The sequence below is a fragment of the Rissa tridactyla genome, chromosome 2 (assembly GCF_028500815.1).
Source record: "Rissa tridactyla isolate bRisTri1 chromosome 2, bRisTri1.patW.cur.20221130, whole genome shotgun sequence".
In the NCBI taxonomy this organism is placed as follows: domain Eukaryota; kingdom Metazoa; phylum Chordata; class Aves; order Charadriiformes; family Laridae; genus Rissa; species Rissa tridactyla.
The window spans coordinates 31,883,510-31,896,344 of record NC_071467.1 but is presented as its reverse complement, the minus strand read 5'-3'; the positions used below and the strand labels follow the sequence as shown (position 1 = coordinate 31,896,344).

At 45.9% G+C, this 12,835-nt stretch overlaps 1 protein-coding gene across 2 annotated transcripts in view; it reads right to left on the bottom strand.

Annotated features, from left to right (window-relative positions):
* PAG1 (phosphoprotein membrane anchor with glycosphingolipid microdomains 1) overlaps positions 1-12,608 on the bottom strand; it is a 117,052-nt gene extending 104,444 nt beyond the window's left edge. The window contains exon 1 of one of the 2 annotated variants that reach the window (XM_054193220.1): positions 12,477-12,608. The gene's annotated coding sequence lies outside the window, so the exon portion shown is untranslated. The remainder of the gene's footprint in view (positions 1-12,476) is intronic. The other variant, XM_054193223.1, reaches the window with a different exon arrangement.
* Between the last annotated feature and the right edge of the window lie 227 nt (positions 12,609-12,835).

The window sequence follows — 12,835 nt, the reverse complement described above, 5'->3', positions numbered from 1 at the left end:
CAGAGGCCAGACTCTTGTCAGGAGATAAACAGCCGGTGGTCCTCCATCCCATGTTGGCTACATCCTCCTGCAAGGTCCACTGTACAACCCGCACTGTATCAGCATCCCCTAATTTAAAGCTCGACACACACCGAATTGCCAGACCATGCTTTTGGAAGTTAACCCTTTCCTGTATCGAACTGCCAAGGCTGAGGGACAAAAATCCGCTAGAGGATCATGCAGGAGAGTGAGGAAAAGGCAAGGTTCACGTTTGCAGTGTGTGCCTTCAGCCACAACGCCGCTCTGCCGCTAAACTGAAACAGCGAGAGAAAGCAGCACTGCCCTTCTCCCTGACACCAAAACCTTGCTCTTTAGCATACAACTGACTCAATAGCACTAATTTTTTTTTTTTTTTTTTTTTTTTTGCAAGAGCTTGCTCCTAGCTGCATAAAATCAGCCTGATGCCGACACACACCACAGGTACTGGGAGTGTTAATAAAACCCGGTAGCCAGGTGTTCAAAAGGTATAAATCTCTCAGCTTCTGGTCATTTTCCTACAGCAATCTTTGCACTTATTTTTTCTGAATTCAATCTTTCTAAGTGCCAGCTGCTGATGAATTGCAGGAGGATGATTTTTGTTAAATAATGAACACTAACATTTCAGAGTCACACCTCTGAAAATCTATTACTACCTATTGACAGATAGATTAAGCACAGAAATTCCTGAAGGTGTTTTTTTTTTATTTATTTATTCCTCTGAAGTCCAGTGAAAGCAAGCCTTTCTGTTTAAAGCTGACGGTTTTTTTAAGCATCAGTGTAATTAATTATACTTAATATAGAAAAGACAGCTGCAGTGTGGAGCAGGGCACACATCGTGCCGGGTGGAACACGGAAACCGCAGTGTCTTGGAAATTCTCCTTCCCAGGGAATCACAGCACTGCAACGTATAACTTCTGCTTAGTTCAGAAAACCAAGTGAAAACAAGTTTTCTTGGTTACTGCATTTCCTGAATAAAATATTATTTACTGCTGATTAAAACTGACAGCTCATGCTAATTTTACCACTGTCCAAGAACTAATATTTCAGTAATTCCCACAGCTGGGAGAAGCAAAGAAGCGACAAAAACCAACCAAGGGTTTCCAGGTTCCCAGACTGCTGACCATGAGGTCCAAACCTCCAGGGCTTTGGCATCCCAGAGTAGCTCCTCGGGCCACCTCGCTTCTGCACGGAGCCATGTCCTGTGGTGCCAGATGACTCCGGCGCTTCCAGGCTCTGTGGTCCACAGCTGCGGATGAAACCCTCAGGTTGTCTGTCTCCAGAAAACCCCTAAGAGAGGACTCCTGCTGCTCCATGGCGCAGGGTCTGCCAGCATCTCTGCAGGTTCTGGAAACCAGGACATGGCCAGGCAGCTCCAGCAAGGCTGGCTCCCACACTCCCGTGGGAGTTTGGGGGTCCCATCACTTCTTTCACAGACCAGACTTCTCCCAGGCCACCCAAGCTGCCTCTGGAGGCTGCACAACACAGACTGCAACTACGGGTGTTGATGTGCCGGTCAGGAACAAGCTGCACGGCATTACTTGTGCACGCTGTGCCTGAGCACTGAATAAATGGGAAACAAATAAATGCTGAGTTATTGGCTACCTGCCTGCTTTGGCAAGTAAATAATTTAGCTAATTTCCTCGCAATAATGACCTCCCATTTTGGTCGGAAATCAATCCTCTGCTTCCGGGCTAGTTTGATTTCTCCAATACTTCTCTAGAGCTATTTTTAACCAAAACTGTTGAGGAGGAGGATAACAGGAATCACCTGGAAACCAGCATCCATCAATTCATCGTAACTCGTCATATCCGACACCATAACACACTGCCATAACCAGACCCAGACATCTCTTCTTTCCCTACAATTTACCGAACTGTTAACACTAATCAATTCCTGGTGTATGTGCTTTCCAGAAACAAGATGGACTTGTTAGGCAAAATTAAAGACGGAGTCACAAGTGAGTAAGGCCTTCAGGGTTCACTCACACAGATTAAAATACACAATTGATACTGAAATGTAAATGAAGAGTATGAAATTAAATCTTCATGTTAAGAATGGAAAAAAAAAAAGATTAAATCTTGCTTTCACTTCAGTCAATAAAACTGACTGAAACAACGATTTAAAAGATTTGACAGACTGTCCACCAAGATAGCCTGGAAAACTGAACTGTTGTACCATACTTCTAAATAACTAGCATAAAACCACTTCCCAATGCACTGGCAAATTTCATACACTAAATTGCCAGGAATAGTTTTTTCCAAATTCAGCTACACTGGCAACACCAAAATGTGACTATATGTATGCATCTTATTTGACTACCAAGCACATAGTTAAGAAAACAGGTAAAATAAAAAGGAAATAAAATCACGTTAGAAAAATCCAACTGCATTAACAGATAATATTTGAAGTACAGATTCATTATAGGTGGTCTGTAAGTTACTGTTTACCTCAGGTCCACATGGATAATGTCACATGCTACTACTCCCTTGAGTGATGAATTAATCCCCCCAGAAAAGCTCTGTGACAAGTCACATCACAAGAGACACGAAATGGAGGTCACTGTGTCAGCTAGCAAATGACACATTAAAAAGGGGGAAAAAAAGGCAGAAAATGCTCTTTATACTTTCCACTTCACTATGAACGTGAGGGATTTATTTCACTAATCCACGTCTGGCAGCGTCGGGGCTACTTGGAGCTGCAGAGATGGAGAGAAATATCCAATTTTCAAATCCCCTCCAGCTACGTAAAGGTAAGAAAGAAGAGCACTTCTGCCACCACTGACCTGTTATTGCACCGCTGCCTGTATTAGGCCAACACCATTTTCTGAAAAGGCTAAATTAGAGGAAGGCACACATCACAAACGGCTTCCTCCCGTAACTAGGACAGCCAATTAAGATGGTCAAGAGAGTGCCAAAACATAGCTTTCTTACGGCGTGCTCAGTTGTAGTTTATTCTGCCTGCCCGGTTACAACATTATATCCCTACGTGAAGAGCGTGAGGGGGAGGAACTGCAGAAGCGACCTTGCCTATCCAAATATGAGCTTATCCAGACTACTTAAGCATTAGGTCACAATTTACTGTTCTGGGAGAAAACCAGTCTCCTTTCACAAAATGCGCTAAAAATGAGGCAATATTTGACATACCTCAAAGTGGGAGACAGAATACACATATCTAGTTTGGCCTCTGCATATTTTCTTCTTCTTTTTCCTTAGGCAAGCAAATCTATAAAGCCTCTCATCTAATGTGTGAGATTAATAAATGATGAAGCTACAAACAAGAGAGCCCCAACCTTCCATGATGTGGGCTCAATTATTTTGCATTTAACAAGAGTAAAGGAAAATTAAATTAATTTAATCTCTGTAATTGCCAAACTAAATGACACAATCTTGCCTATTATAATAGATCAAAACAATACATTTACATTTACCAAATCACTGTAAAGGGTGTAATTTTTACTCTGAATAGGTCTTCCGTGATGATCTATTAGCTTCCATTCCTGGAAAAGTACCTACCAAATGTTGCAGCAGAGGTCATGGAGACCTTGCTTTTCTCCACAACTAGGCTCTGGATCAGAGCTAGTTTTAAACTAAGCTCTATGACAGCATTTCAAAAGGAAGTGAAATTATATTTTGGAATGTGCTGGGTGAATATCCCTTTCTAAAGTAAATCTGGAACTGCAGGTTTTCTTATAGTTTGCAGGCTCTAATAGTCTGAACCCCGGTCTACACACTCTACTAGAAGGAAAAATAGCTATTACTTATTAAAGGAAGAAACTTCTATGGGCAATGCAATTTGTTAGGACACCCTCAACACCATCAGTAGCAAATTCTTTAGCAAGTTCTTTTAGCAATTTCTTCATGCAAATTTTTGCACCTCCCTTATACCCCAGTCTCCCAAACCAACCTCCCTGAGGGGCAGCAGGTAAGAGAGTATGGTGTTGGCACCAGTGCTCCTCCGCACCACTCACCCCCAAATCTGTGCCCCTCTTCCACTGCTCTTCCTAACTCCTGCTCCCATTGCACATCTGACCTCCTCATCAACTCTCTCTCACCATGGCACAATCCCTGAAGAGGACTTCAGGTCATCTTTCTCTGTGTACCTCTTCCACTTTGAAATCCTCGAGCTTGGACACAAGTAACACCTGGCTATCAGCAGCACGCCAGGTAAAGTTTCTCTACAGCCCTTTGCAGTCGCACTAACCTTTTCATACATCTCTGGAAATAGCTTGCCTTAGGCAAGCGAAGATTCTCCTTTGCCATTTTTTTGTGGTCGCACCCCCCTGGTGGCCCACAGCCATGTGGCAACAAGCATATCCAGGTCTTTCTCTCCTTTAGTCACTTCCAACAGCAAGTCTCTAATCCCTTTGGCTTCAGCTGCAAAATTCCCATTGATTGATAATGAATTTTCCACTGATGTAGAATCGGGCATTTCGACTACACCACTACGAATTAACAGAAGAGAGCTCCGTTAATCCTTTATAAGCAAGCTTAATCTTTTGGTTTATAGAAGCAGGAGCAAAGGCCCCCTTTTCTCCAGTATCGGGCAGAATGTGACTATTATTTCAGAACATTTTTCTCATTTGATTTGATTGAAAACAGGTTTGGTTTTTTTGGAAGACACAAATCCAGACAACACCACAGATGCACACTTCTCCCAGGTCAAAAAGGAAGAGTTTGAGCTATGAATCCTGAAGCTGAAAGCTGGGATCAGTGCTCTGAGACTTACAGTTATTCCATAGAAAGTGCTGTCATCTGGAAACAGCAGACTGACAAAGCCTTTATAGCATTCACCTTTCAATTAAACAAGAGTAACATCTGAAACCTCACATTAAAATTGCTGTAAAATTTGTTAGGGATCTTTCTCAATGATGTGATTTGAACATTTTCTGTACATTAGCAATAGTTAGGGCTATTAAACTGCAAGCAAGTATTAGCACCTATAAAGACTGTTACAGAACTTGGCTAATAACTCGAAAGCAATCAAGTCATCAGAAAGATGAACTGGTCTTACATTGAGACACTTCTTCCATTAAAATGAGATTTTGTTAGATCAACTCAAATACACTTTATTAAGTCAGTAGGTAGCAGAATGGCTCTTCTTTTCTGCAGGAAAGGAAATTCATCACGAGGCTTCAATGCCTGGTAAATAGGAGCTCAATCACGCAAACCCATGCTCAAATGAGAAATCACTGCTCACGATGGCTTCTCCCATTGCAGTCAACAGTCTGAGCAAGGATACTTAACCGCAGTCAAATCTTGAAAGATCAAGCCCAAATATCACAGTTGTAATTGGTACCGCACATCAAACAGCCCTTAATTTGACGTCCTGTCCTGCAGCGCACTAGATGCGAACATTTCATTGATTTTGTAATTCATCATAAGCACTGCTTCTATGCTAGGATGAGAAGAAATCTCAAACACAGCAGCTAATTGGTTCCTCTAAAACACTGGAATGCCGCAGATCTCCGTAGGACAATAAAATGTTTATCTTTTGTCATGCATTTCATTGCCGCTGTTTAGTTGGGTGACCTTTTGAAAGGAGCAGTGGAGGCTGACGTACACCTTCATTAAAGCAGCGCCTCTGTCTTTCCCCCGCTTGCCAGAACAATGAGCGCGGGAGGGAAGAGGTGAGCAATCCGTGGAGTAATGAAGAGATTTTGTTTCAGAGGGTTATCAATTATTTATGAGTAAATCCCCAGATGAACACATCCGAAGCTGAACAGTTTTTAATACGTTTCACTCCTGTACACATGGCACAACACAACCAGACACTACCTAAATTGGATGTCTGACTCTCCATGGTGTCAAATAGTGAGTTGAATGTGGACTTCAGTAAATCATTGTTGCGTTTTTTTAAAGTACAAGAGTCTGCGAGATTTAAAGCTCCTTCACAAAATTCCTCCAATGCTGACAGAAGTCATTCTTTATAGTATTTCCCACTCATCAAGATCTCAGCAAAGAGAAAGCTCACATTGAAGAATTTCTGTAATCATGCTGACATAGTTAGAATCATAGAATCATAGAATCTTCATGGTTGGAAAGGACCTTTGAGATCATCGAGTCCAACCATACAACCTACAATCTCTGCCACTAGAGCATGCCCTGAAGTGCCACATCTAGACGTTTCTTAAACACCTCTAGGGATGGTGACTCAGCCACCTCCCTGGGCAGGCTGTTCCAGGGCCTGACCACTCTTTCAGTAAAGTAATTCTTCCTAATATCTAATCTAAACCTCTCCTGCCGCAACTTCAGACCATTTCCTCTGGTCCTGTCTGGTCCTGGGAGAAGAGGCCAACACCCACCTCTCTCCAGCCTCCTTTCAGGTAGTTGTAGAGGGCAATGAGGTCTCCCCTCAGCCTCCTCTTCTCCAAGCTAAACATGCCCAGCTTCCTCAGCCTCTCCTCATATGACCTGGTCTCCAGACCCCTCACCAGCCTGGTAGCTCTCCTCTGGACACGCTCCAGCACTTCAATGTCCCTCTGGTACAGAGGGGCCCAGAACTGAACACAGCACTCGAGGTGAGGCCTCACCAGTGCCCAGTACAGAGGCACGATCACTTCCCTGCTCCTGCTGGCCACGCTATTCCTGATACAAGCCAGGATGCTGTCGGCCTTCTTGGCCACCTGGGCACACTGCTGGCTCATGTTAAGCTGGCCGTCCACCAGCACCCCCAGGTCCTTTTCTGCTGGGCAGCTTTCCAGCCACTCTTCCCCAAGCCTGTAGCGTTGTTTGGGGTTGTTGTGACTGAAATGCAGGACCCGGCACTTGGCCTGATTAAACCTCATACAGTTGGCCTTGGCCCATCGATCCAGCCTGTCCAGGTCCCTCTGTAGAGCCTTCCTACTCTTAAGCAGATCAACACTCCCACCTAGCTTGGTGTCATCTGCAAACTTACTGAGGGTGCACTCAATCCCCTCATCCAAATCATTGATAAAGATATTAAATAAAACTGGCCCCAAAACGGAGCCCTGAGGGACACCACTGGTGACCAGCCGCAAAGAGGATTTCACCCCATTAATCACAAGTTGTCCAAATAGTTTAATATTCAAACTCTTAGAAGCATATCACCCAGCTTAGAATGGAATTTTATTCCACAATGGAATGAAGTGGACCTGAAGTTTCCCTACTAAGAACAGAAAAGACCAAGTTAAGGTCTTTTTCTCCAAAACAGGGTTTACCCTCTCCAAAGCAAAGCATCCGTCTTTAAATTGTTTTATAACTGTGCTTTTTAAAGAGAAGATCCAAAAACTTTCTGTGACATGGAAAATACAAACGTTACACGTTGGCCTTCTTCACGAAGCAAGGACAGTGAAACCGGACGGTTGTATTTGCTAAGCGTGCTTTCAACAAGAAGTTGTTAATCTATTTACAAACGCTGTCATTGAAAACAGCCATCCTGCAAGTTTCGAAATGAAACCACATTCACTGTCACGCAGTGAACGTCCAGATCCGCAGACCTGTTCTTTGAGCTCCTCTTTCCCACAGCTTCCAACCAACAAGATGCTGCCAAAGTCCACGCCACTGCCGCAGTCATGCTTCAATGACTGTGTCTCCAGCAGCCATCACGATGGCTTCGAGGCCACCTCTAACCCTGAATTCAAGCACTCTGTGAGCCCAGGAGCCAGACTGGGGCACAGCCAGGATGTGCCCTGTAGAGCAAGCCCCCCAGGCAGGTTATCATCTGGCCAAGTGGTGGCACGTCACACGCAGGCTGTCCCGAAGGTGGGCTGGCATCCGTCTCGCACTTGGAGGGGCTCTCTTGGTGCAGCAATGGGGCACAGAGCTGGGCTGCAGCCAAGGGGGAGCAGACAGCAGCCAGTTCAGGTCCCACTGCCTCTCAGAACCTCATCTGCAAGCTGCCTTCCAAAGGATGAGTTCAGGGAGAAGCTCATCAAATAAGGTGTTTTAAACCTCACGTGGAACAAGCACGTTCTGCCCTTTTTGCAGAACAATTGTAGGAGAACAGCTGGGTCTATGGTGCATTCTCTGCCCCTTCCCATTTAGTCTGGCACACACTCCAGCCCCTCCACACCTCTGGGAGCAAGCTCCACTCCCTTCCTAGCCCGGCTAGACTAAGATGCTCCAGTACCAAAAAAAAAAAAAGGCACTTAGAAATCCATTTTAGATTTGTTTGCATTACTTTGGAGGGTTTGTTATGTATTTGGATGAAAGGAGCCCATTAAGTACATCTATATTTACTTCATTACAGTGTGGCTCTTGAAGTTAGATGAAAAGATTTACTCTGGCCAAGTTTGTTTATTCATCAACATCAGCTAAGATATGTTTTCAAAGGCTCATCCTCATTGCATTTACATGAAAGCATACAGATTGTTTTTCAAGGGTTGCATCACATTCTGAGAGCTGGAAAAGGACAAAAGAAACTTTTGCGAGAATTACAAAATCAAGGATCTGCACAGGAACATTTCCTACCACTTCCAGTTTACCCACCCCTTCCCACTTGGAGTCATTCTTTCTCACTCCGCAGACTTATCAACAGCCACAAACTGTAAGTGGATGGTCAACCACCATGGCCCTAGCCCAGATAGTGGCCACTGGCGCACTGCTTACCCAGGGACACCAGAAATGAAGAATTAGCCCCACCTGAAGCAGAAGAGTTTACGCCAAGTGTGGTCTCCCAAGTTTCTATTTTTTTTTATCTGCACTTTGACAAGAACAATTACTTTTTTTTCATAGGTGATGTTGAAGAAGAGCTCTTTGTTAACTGCTAGCAAAGCATGACGTAGGAATACAGCCCACCACTGACCAACCCCAGCTGTGCAGGTCCTAGTTATCGCCGACAGGAACCCAAACATGATTTGGTACTTGCATGCCTTTAATATCAAAATTTTATCCCCAAGTTATGTAAATATTTAAATGACATTTATGGACAGTATCTTTGCTCATGAGTTTACCCTTTCCCACGGAAGACTTCCAGAGTGATTAACAATGCTGATCTTTATCCTTCACACTGACTATTCATTCATCCTTTCTAAAACGAATACTGCTTACATACGACCCAAGAGGGCTGTAACAAGGCAGTATTTATCTGCCCTAATAATCTACCGCCGCTGCTTTAATTAAAACTTGGTTATATCGCATCCACGAAGGGAAGGAACCCATCCCGTCACTCATCATCTTCACTTGACAGCTGTGCTTGGTGCACCTTTGCAGGAGCAACTTTTGGGGGTCCCACCACTTGCAGCTCGCCCTCCCCAGCCCAGGTAACCATGGGCACAGCATTGTAAAAAAACCACTTCCCCACAGAAGAAAATCAGTGAAACTGCTGAGGGGTTTGCAGCTTGGGGCCTCCAGTGAGTCACCGAGCACCTGCGGGGTGGTATTTATGGTGGTATTGTGAGCCGGGCAGAGCTGCCTGCGTGGCACACGGGGTTTTCAGGAGGTGAGGGGCTGGGGAAAGGTGAGCCAGACATGGCACGCGCCCATGAGACACCTGTGGAGAAGCCACGGCAATTCAGAGCGTGAGGGATACCAGGATGGAGATGTGGGAACAGCAACCAAAGACATCTCAACTCCCTTCAGTAACTTTGCAGCCGGACCTTCAGGCTTCAGCTTCCTCAGATGCGCAGGAGGATTTTACAGGGCCTCCAAGAGCCCGCAGGAATGCACAGCGATTTCAAAATCTAGAGTTTATTACTAGCAGTTTTACACAAATGAGCATGCACTGCTTGCTGTTTCCATGTTTTAATCAACGTAAGCAGCATCTGATGATACGAACATTTAGAAACACACCACTTTCCCAAGAAAGAAGCTGTCCTGAACTTCTTCGCTCACCAGAAGTTTTTTTGCATCGTTACACACAACATAAGACCTGCAACTGACAGCATCCTTGGGATGCAGGGAGCAGCCAGGGCAGCCTGCCTGCAAGCTACAGCTCTACAATCAGGGCCTCATCCACCACATCTTCCCTGGCCAGCAGCTGCCATTCATCCAGCAGACACTCCAATTTGGCAGGGGGCTCCCACAGCCCCAGTCTGGCAACTTGCATGTGAGTGAGGGTGAGCCCCAGCATGCTCTGCCCCTTCACCCTGCCTGGGCTCCCTCCTGGCCACAGCATGGCCACCAGGCTGCAACGTGCCTGCCCTTCCTGCCGCCGCTCGGGGGCTGAGCTACCCTCGCACCTCGTGCCCGAAATCTGCTCTGTTCTCAACACCTGGAAGCAGAGGCATCGCGATACCAGCCTGGGTAAGGTTATTTGAATGATTTATTGTTTCAATTAAGTGTTAAACAATGTTTTCAAGCCGCCTTGGTCTACTAATCTTATTCTTACATTACATTTTGCAGTTACAAATGATACAGTGTTGGAACTACTTTGAAAAAGCCCCTCCATTCTCCATCCCCATCCTTACTGGAAGGAAAAAGACTGTGTCCTGTTCCCACCATTGAACTCTACAGCCCTTTACCATCATCATCAATGAGCTGATAAACAGATTTAACTCCTTTGTGTGTCAATGAAGTCCCCAGGAAAGAGTGTTCCTTAACTAAATGCCACTGCACAGCCAGTAAGCTGCATTTCTTGTGGATTCCTCAGAGCAGTGCTTCTTAAAACATAAATTAGCTCTAGATTATTGAGCATTTCTTATTTAGGACTTGAAATCCAGTTGCTGCTTTCTGATCAATATAACCTCAATAGTAGGATAAATTTAGAGCTTAAGTTATCTAGTAGCAGTCATTTGTATACAATACATGATCTAAAGCCACATTCATGTTCAACTGCCTGGCGATGAAGCTTATGAGGAGCACGGTGCCTTAAAATGCAATGGATTACTTGTTTCTTTTCCTCATTAAATGACATTTCATAAAAGAAACTGAACAAAAGACAGGTGAGCTTGCTGAGTGTTATATCGCACAACCTTTACTCATATGAGCAATGTGTTGCCTTCAGATCAGCTTCTCATTCGAAAGTTGCAGATCCCCATTGCTGACCTGAATACTGATTTTATGTTAATAAAAACCTGTGTTGAAATACTGGTTAAAGATAAAATTGCTCTTGCACTTCAGGCCTGCGAGATGTTGTGCATACTGTACGATTTTTTTTCAACGAGGGCAGAAGACACTCATCCCTTACAGGAGGTGCTCCACAGGCTGCAGAATTTGCCCGCTGCTAAATAAGCTAAGACCTGAAATAATCACTTTTCCAGTTAAGGGAAGGCACTTTTGCCATATTGAAGCTGCACACCTCACATATAGGTACATTTATCAGGGCAAAATTTTTAAAGACATAAAATAAGAAACCCTAGAACTTGTAATTTCTACTTCTGTATTATCTACAAGAAACAAATACGGTAACAAAGTACTTCCATTTACCTACCGGGTATCTTTAGCAGTGCTTGCTTCTGCAAATTCTCTTAACAGACACTGCTCCAGTCATCATTTAACCACAACGCAGACAGACTTCAAGCGGACTAAGGAGGATTTGCTTCTGGTTTCACACAGCGCGCTTATTTTTTTGAAGTTTAATTTAGTAAAATAAGAACTCTGGATAAAAGTTAATCGAGCATGTCTGCTAGGAAGGGGAAAAATATTTTCTGCCAAAATTTTATCTTTGCTCTTTCCCTCTCTCACTCTTTTTCTGCATTTGTTGCTTAATGGCACAGTATTATTTCAAAGGCCATTCCTTTTACAAATGTAATCAACTCAAGTATTCAGCACCACGGATGATATATTACTCTCCTTAAAACCAAATCTCTGAGGGACAGATTAGAACCAAAGGTTAAAGAGCGCTATCATTCAAAGCATTATAGTTCAGACACCTATAAATCACTACCTTTGTTTATTTAGATAATTGGGTCCATTAGCGTATGTAACATTCGAGCCACACAACTTTCTGCTATGACCGTTTGCCAGTTTTTTTTTTCTGTCCCCTCTTGGAAGCACTAAGGGAAATAAATGCCCCAAGCAGCACAGGCGGCAAATGATGTGCTAGGAGAAACTGGTGCTCGCAGCTCCCTTCGCAAGGCTTTGAAAAGCAGCCCCTGCCCTCCCCCGGCCACCCCCTTCCTCTTAAAGAGTTTCCAAGACCAAGAGCAGATGCCACTGCGAAACAAACTGGAGTCCGGCACCATGTAATAGGATTTGAATGAAAATATAGTTAAGGGGCCGAGTGGCAGCAGCGGAGATCCCCGCGGCCGCGGAGTGCCGGCACGATGCCCCCCTCCCCCCCCATCCGCCCCGATCCGCACAATGACCCCAACCGGGGGACGGATCCTGCCCGGACCCTGCCCTACACCTGTCACCGCTCCTGCCCAAATTATCGCCCAAGTAACCAAATGGCCGCCGCGGCCGGACAGGGGGCAGCCCGGCGGTGCCCAGCCCCGCAGCCCTGCGGCGGCCCCGCCGCCAGCCTCCCGCAGCCGCGCAGCGACAGCACACCGACCCTCCGCCCCCCCAAAAAAAACCCCACCACAGACATGCCAACTTCGCGTACCGCCCCCAACTCACCGGGAGCCGCCGTGCCCCGCGGAGAGGCGCGCCCGGGGATGCCGCCTCCCGCGGAGCGCTGCCCGCGGAGCGCAGCCCGCAGGGGCCGGGCAGCGGCGCGGCGAGGGGAGGGGAGGGAGGAGCCGCGGCAAGTTGCGGCGCGTCTCTCTCCCCTCCCTCCTCCTCCTCCTCCTCCTCCTCCTCCTCCTCCTCCTCCTCCTCCTCCTCCTCCTTCTTCTTCTTCTTCCCTCCCTCCGCCTCCTCCGCCCGGCAGGAGGGTCGGGGGGAGGCGGCGGAGAGGGACGCAGCGCGGCCGCGCAGCAGCGCGCATGTCTCCGCGCCCGGCGCCGAGAGGCGACCGATGCGGCGGGCGGGCAGTG